At 25.8% G+C, this 8,080-nt stretch overlaps 1 long non-coding RNA gene across 1 annotated transcript; it reads left to right on the top strand.

Moving 5' to 3' along the window:
• Positions 1-203: 203 nt before the first annotated feature.
• On the top strand, positions 204-1,198 carry LOC149596244 (uncharacterized). Its single transcript, XR_016379341.1, has 2 exons — positions 204-420; positions 858-1,198. It is a non-coding gene; the product is annotated as an uncharacterized LOC149596244 (long non-coding RNA).
• The last annotated feature ends 6,882 nt before the right edge of the window (positions 1,199-8,080 follow it).

The raw sequence follows: 8,080 nt of genomic DNA, 5'->3' as shown, positions 1-8,080 counted from the left end.
GTCATGAAATGCCTTTTCGTCACCCCGACCTTTTCGGCATTCTCCACCAACCTCTCTTTTAGAGATAATTGTTTTGTTGGAGTTGCTTTCTTCGCTGAAAGATGTGCAAATTATTTACGTTGGAATGGTTTTTGAAGGTTAAACATTGTTGTCAAACGTTAATACAAAAATGACGGCCACTCCTTTACAATGGGCACTGAAGCTCGGTTTTTGGGGCTCACTCTTACCTTTTTTTCTCAAAGGTTGTTGGCCGTCAGAAGCACTACCTGCTTGTTCCACATGCGAGGAAGAGCGAGGGTTTGCGCCTGAAGTTGACGGCTGACTGGTGCTGCCACCAGCCAGCGGCTCGGGTGGGCAACCAATGGTGGCAGACTCGGGGGAGTTTTCTAAGACTGCGGAATTTTGGGTTTTTTATCATAAGTACGGTTCTCCACACCACCACATGGTTTTTATATTGTATTACAATAAACACATACCTGTGTCCGTGTCAAATGATGTCATATCAAATGATGCGATGAACTCTTCCAGTTCACTTGTTGTTTCCTTGGTACTTCTGAGAATGCATGTTGTTTTATTATTACGCATTAACAAATAAATCACTATTGCATGTGATACTTACATTTTCTGTGGTATGTCGAGGGTTGGTTTCTGGGAACGCGGGCCAAGTTCTAAACCCCCCTGGATCCCCTCGTATGTTTGGGGATCGGCCATTGCCAGGAAACGTTTTTCCAGGGTGGTTAATGCCACGGTCTCAGGTCCGCCCCCTCCAGTCTTCCTCTGCGACTTCCCTATTTCAGAGGCCTTATGGCGAACTTCCGACTTCTTGGCCTTATATTTTGTTTTGACCTCTTCCACAGTTCGCTCCGCCACTCCAACCCGACTGACTGCTTCGGCCACCATTGCCCATTGCAAATTTCTGTCGACGGTTGACATACCATGTTCATTTTGCACCAAGTCCCGTCGTGTTTCCAACATGGTACATAACACGCCTAACTCCTCATCACTGAAGTTAGGTTTACGAGTTCTAGCTCTACCTACGTTCGAACGTTTCATTGTGTCAACTTAACAGTTCAGAGTCAAGTTAAATAATGAATGTGTTCTGCTTGTATAATGCCAATTTAACACTAATGTCAGTAATAAATACAAGGGTAGATGGCGCAGTACTATGGATCTTCCCTTATACAACCATTTCAAATGACATTGCAGGGGTTTTTTCATTAGTTATTTGTGGAATGTACATAATTTTACTAATGATAATAGCTCAATAACATATTGCTCTTTTAAGAATGATCCCCATGCAGGGTTTGTGGTGGGCCAATAATGTACAGTCGCGGAAATAAGTTTCGGATCATTTTCAATCGACGATAATTTCATGATGGATCGTCGTATCGCAAAATTTTTGACATTATTAGTTAAGTGTGAATGTCAAGAATAGGCCAACACCTTATTTTTGAAAATCAGAAAATTATTGCGCTCGTGACTACTAAAAAACCAAAAAATCACTTTTCGACCAATTAAAATCTTCGCGTCACGTGACATTTTTTAGATGCATCACATAGCTCGCGTCATTTGGAAACGAACCCTTTTTGAAATTTTAAAATCGGTCCAGCCGTTCAAAAGTTATGGCGTAAAATGTGACTGGATTTTGGTCACAAATTAAGCCTAACGTCCAAAAGATTGTTTAAGAAAAGCCAATGAAGCCAAAGGCGGGTAATGTTATTTCAATAGAAAAAGGAAAACACCAAAAAATTGCTTTTCAAAAATATTATAAAATTGAGTAATTTAAATAAAAATTGAATAATTAAAATAAAAAATTTAATAATTAAAATTAAAACTCATTGAATCAAATTAAAATTGATTAAATCAAATTAAAATTGATTAAATCAAATTAAAATTGATTAAATCAAATTAAAATTGATTAAATCAAATTAAAATTGACTAAATCCAATTAAAATTGACTAAATCAAATTAAAATTGACTAAATCAAATTAAAATTGACTAAATCAAATTAAAATTGATTAAATCAAATTAAAATTGAATAAATCAAATTAAAATTGACTAAATCCAATTAAAATTGATTAAATCAAATTAAAATTGAGTAAATCAAATTAAAATTGACTAAATCCAATTAAAATTGACTAAATCCAATTAAAATTGAGTAAATCAAATTAAAATTGACTAAATCAAATTAAAATTGACTAAATCAAATTAAAATTGACTAAATCAAATTAAAATTGACTAAATCAAATTAAAATTGATTAAATCAAATTAAAATTGATTAAATCAAATTAAAATTGATTAAATCAAACTAAAATTGATTAAATCAAATTAAATATGACTAAATCCAATTAAAATTGACTAAATCAAATTAAAATTGATTAAATCAAATTAAAATTGACTAAATCCAATTAAAATTGACTAAATCAAATTAAAATTGACTAAATCAAATTAAAATTGATTAAATCAAATTAAAATTGACTAAATCCAATTAAAATTGAGTAAATCAAATTAAAATTGACTAAATCAAATTAAAATTGACTAAATCAAATTAAAATTGACTAAATCAAATTAAAATTGACTAAATCAAATTAAAATTTATTAAATCAAGTTAAAATTGATTAAATCAAATTAAAATTGATTAAATAAAATTAAAATTGATTCATTCAAATTAAAATAGATTAAATAAAATTAAAATTGACCCATTCAAACTAAATTTGACTCATTGAAATTAAATTTCATGAACTTGAATTAAAATGAATTAATTCCAGTTAAATTTGAATAATTAAAATTAAAATTTGATTAATTAAATTTAAAATTTGATTAATTATAATTAAAATTGACTAATTCCAATTAAAATTGACAAATTAAAATTGACTCATTCAAATTATTTTTGATGAACTTCAATTAAAATTGATTAAATCGAGTTAACATTTCCCTCCTCAATGAGAAAGCCAAAAAAAGAGAGGACCCTCTGTTACTATGGGAAAAACCGAACTGCGCTTATAATAGAAAAGGAGTTCGAAACTTTAAAAAAAAAACAAGCTGGATTTTTCTGCATGCGACACTCTGAAGGGGGTGTTTTGCGACACTCTGAGCTGCACAACACTCACATGAGAGTAAAAATTTACTTTTAGATCCTTGTTAAAAAGGTGTTAAACTGCACCTCTGTTGCACCATTCTATTCTTATCTTTTTAAATAAGTGTTCTTAAACCCTTTCATTGGTGTAAATGAACACACCTGTAATGCTGTCAAATTTGAACCCATATAAACTACTTTTAAAGGTGTTAAAGCACACCCCATATTCTTAGAGTGTAGGGTTAATTAAATTCAAATATATCATAGTTTAATTTCTTGAAAACTTTGTTTACCGAAAATTTATCTAAGGCACTCTTTTCCAAATCGTGTCTTTAAGCCTGAAATTTTTAATATTTTTTACATCAACCACCAACTCATTTTGTCCGCTTATCATTTATTTTGACTAAGGCTACAAAGACGGTTTTTATGCATATCTGTGTCTTCAGTCTTATTTCTTACTGTAAAAACTTGGGGTCTAAAAATGGTGTTTCATGGTTTAAAGTAGGACGTCATACAAGTAATAGTGTATTATAGTTTGAAAATGGTTTCATTAAAAATATATCATAAACGGTTTGTTCATAAAAATCGAGTAAACCAACAATGCTCTGGCATTGGAAATGAAACCGGGCGGTTCCCATTCAACCGAATCTCAATGGACAGAATCGCATTCGACAGAAAATATTTGGCTAGAATTTCAAATCTAGCCCAATGGCTATATTCCCGATGGACCGAAATCCCAATCGTCCTAATATTCCCTAAAAAATACATCAATAACACTTGAAACACAATAGCCGTCAGCGATTCGGTGGTGTAGTTTTAAAATATCTAAATTAAATGTTTCGTGATACTAATTAAAACGCTCACTTTCATTCCTTTCAAGGCAAGAGATATTTTGAATTAATAAACAAATTGTGGTTAAAATGAAGTATAATCTTAATGGTAGTTCCATCAATTTTTAAGTTTTAAATTAAAATTTTAATATTTTGGTTTCGGGTAGGTTAGGTTCGGTTCGGTTTGGTTAGGTTATGTTCCTATTAATTAGCTACCACCTTTTCCAAAACATTCTCCTACTAATTTGCTACCACCTTTTCCAAAATATTCTCTTAATTAATCGTTGCCACCTTTTCCAAAACAATGGTTCCAATAATTAGTTGCCACCTTTCCAAAATATTCTCCTATAAATTAGCTGCCACCTTTTCCAAAATATTCTCCTACTAATTAGCTGCCACCTTTTCCAAAATATTCTCCTTATAGTTAGCTGTCACCTTTTCCAAAATATTCTCCTTATAGTTAGCTGACACCTTTTCCAAAATATTCTCATATTAATTAGCTGCCACCTTTTCCAAAATATTCTCCTAATAGTTAGCTGCCACCTTTTCCAAAATATTCTCCTAATAGTTAGCTGCCACCTTTTCCAAAATATTCTCCTATTAATTAGCTGATAACATGATAAATATGACTTAAAATTATAAAAAATATACAATTCCCTTTAAAAAGTAAATTTTCGGGGATCTGAAAGTATTTGGTTCTTCTAAACTAAATAGGTGCTTAATATTTTACAGAATGTTCGCTTATGGTGCTCAATTTCTTTGACCATTATTTTATTATAAGTCAAAGAAATTGTTTGCTTGCAAAGATGCAATCTTTGCGCTCCCGGGAATTAAACTCATTTTAGTTCCATCGGGTGTATATGCGCATGCATTCTTGTCCCAATGGACCGAATCCGAAACCCTGGGAAGTGCGGGTTTTCGCTCCAGTGGGACTGTCCCATTGGACCGAATCCGCCAAAAGTGCGGGTTTTTCGGTTGATTGGGACTGGTTTCGGCCGAATGCGATTCGGTCCAATGGGGCAGAGCCACTGAAACCAGGCAACCAGCCTTTCATATTTTCAAAGGATTTTTGCGTCGAAATGAGAGACTAATGGACATGAAATAGCCACTCCAGAAAATGACGTGAAACCTTCAGCAATAAGCCTATTTCACATTACACATACCGTGCAAGAAAAACCTATCCGATTTTACGTCGAATACAAATTTAAGGCAAAGCACAAATTTTTGAAAAAAATAAATAGTCATAATTATAGCTCATACTCCCATTAGTATAGTATTTGTTTCGGATAAATAGTCGAATTGCAATACATTTTAACTATTAATAATGAATTTTAATTATTGTTAATGAACTTTAATTATTGTTAATGAACTTTAATTATTGTTAATGAACTTTAATTATTGTTAAAGAAATTTAATTATTGTTAAAGAACTTTAATTATTGTAAATGAACTTTAATTATTGTAAATGAACTTTTAAATAATCAATTTCAATTGATCAATTTTTATTTGAATTGATCAATCTTAAATTGAATTTTACTTTAAATTAATCAATTTCAATTTGATTTAATAAATTTTTATTATGATTTATAGTATTAAATTTTAATTAATAAAATAAAATTTGATTTAATAGATTTTAATTTTAATCAATAAATTTTAATTTTAATTATTAAATTTAAATTTCACTGAATTTTAATTTGATTTAGTCAATTTTAATTTGATTTAGTCAATTTTAATTTGATTTAGTCAATTTTAATTGGATTTAGTCATATTTAATTTGATTTAATCAATTTTAATTTTTTTAGTCAATTTTAATTTGATTTAGTCAATTTTAATTTGATTTAGTCAATTTTAATTTTATTTAGGCAATTTTAATTTGATTTAGTCAATTTTAATTTGATTTATTCAATTTTAATTTGATTTATTCAATTTTAACTTGATTTATTCAATTTTAACTTGATTTAATCAATTTTAATTTGAATGAGTCAATTTTAATTTGAATGAACCGATTTCAATTTGATTTAATCAATTTCAATTTGATTTAGTCAATTTTAATATGATTTAGTCAATTTTAATTTGATTTAATCAATTTTAATTTGATTTAATCAATTTTAATTTGATTTAATCAATTTTAATTTGATTTAGTCAATTTTAATTGGATTTAGTCAATTTTAATTTGATTTAATCAATTTTAATTTGATTTAGTCAATTTTAATTGGATTTAGTCATATTTAATTTGATTTAATCAATTTTAATTTTTTTAGTCAATTTTAATTTGATTTAGTCAATTTTAATTTGATTTAGTCAATTTTAATTTTATTTAGTCAGTTTTAATTTGATTTAGTCAATTTTAATTTGATTTAGTCAATTTTAATTTGATTTATTCAATTTTAACTTGATTTATTCAATTTTAACTTGATTTAATAAATTTTAATTTGAATGAGTCAATTTTAATTTGAATGAACCGATTTCAATTTGATTTAATCAATTTCAATTTGATTTAGTCAATTTTAATATGATTTAGTCAATTTTAATATGATTTAGTCAATTTTAATTTGATTTACTCAATTTTAATTTGATTTACTCAATTTTAATTGGATTTAGTCAATTTTAATTTGATTTATTCAATTTTAATTTGATTTAATCAATTTTAATTTGATTTAGTCAATTTTAATTTGATTTAGTCAATTTTAATTGGATTTAGTCAATTTTAATTTGATTTAATCAATTTTAATTTGATTTAATCAATTTTAATTTGATTTAGTCAATTTTAATTGGATTTAGTCAATTTTAATTTGATTTAATCAATTTTAATTTGATTTAGTCAATTTTAATTTTAATTATTAAATTTTAATTTGATTTAGTCAATTTTAATTGGATTTAGTCATATTTAATTTGATTTAATCAATTTTAATTTGATTTACTCAATTTTAATTGGATTTAATCAATTTTAATGTTTTTAGTCAATTTTAATTTGATTTAGTCAATTTTAATTTGATTTATTCAATTTTAATTTGATTTAATCAATTTTAATTTGATTTAGTCAATTTTAATTTGATTTAGTCAATTTTAATTGGATTTAGTCAATTTTAATTTGATTTAATCAATTTTAATTTGATTTAATCAATTTTAATTTGATTTAGTCAATTTTAATTGGATTTAGTCAATTTTAATTTGATTTAATCAATTTTAATTTGATTTAGTCAATTTTAATTTTAATTATTAAATTTTAATTGGATTTAGTCAATTTTAATTGGATTTAGTCATATTTAATTTGATTTAATCAATTTTAATTTGATTTAGTCAATTTTAATTGGATTTAGTCAATTTTAATTTGATTTAATCAATTTTAATTTGATTTAATCAATTTTAATTTGATTTAGTCAATTTTAATTGGATTTAGTCAATTTTAATTTGATTTAATCAATTTTAATTTGATTTAGTCAATTTTAATTTTAATTATTAAATTTTAATTGGATTTAGTCAATTTTAATTGGATTTAGTCATATTTAATTTGATTTAATCAATTTTAATTTGATTTACTCAATTTTAATTGGATTTAATCAATTTTAATGTTTTTAGTCAATTTTAATTTGATTTAGTCAATTTTAATTTGATTTAGTCAATTTTAATTTGATTTAGTCAATTTTAATTTGATTTAGTCAATTTTAATTTGATTTATTCAATTTTAACTTGATTTATTCAATTTTAACTTGATTTAATAAATTTTAATTTGAATGAGTCAATTTTAATTTGAATGAACCAATTTCAATTTGATTTAATCAATTTCAATTTGATTTAGTCAATTTTAATATGATTTAGTCAATTTTAATATGATTTAGTTAATTTTAATATGATTTAGTCAATTTTAATATGATTTAGTCAATTTTAATTGGATTTACTCAATTTTAATTTGATTTAGTCAATTTTAATTTGATTTAGTCAATTTTAATTTGATTTAGTCAATTTTAATTTGATTTAGTCAATTTTAATTTGATTTAGTCAATTTTAATTTGATTTACTCAATTTTAATTTGATTTAGTCAATTTTAATTTGATTTAGTCAATTTTAATTGGATTTAGTCAATTTTAATTGGATTTAGTCAATTTTAATTTGATTTAATCAATTTTAATTTGATTTAATCAATTTTAATTTGATTTAATCAATTTTAATTTGAT

The sequence above is a fragment of the Phalangium opilio genome, unplaced genomic scaffold (genome assembly GCF_054372755.1).
Source record: "Phalangium opilio isolate 3A_F unplaced genomic scaffold, DU_Popi_V2 ptg000390l_1, whole genome shotgun sequence".
Taxonomy (NCBI): domain Eukaryota; kingdom Metazoa; phylum Arthropoda; class Arachnida; order Opiliones; family Phalangiidae; genus Phalangium; species Phalangium opilio.
This window is presented reverse-complemented; position numbering and strand designations above follow the sequence as displayed.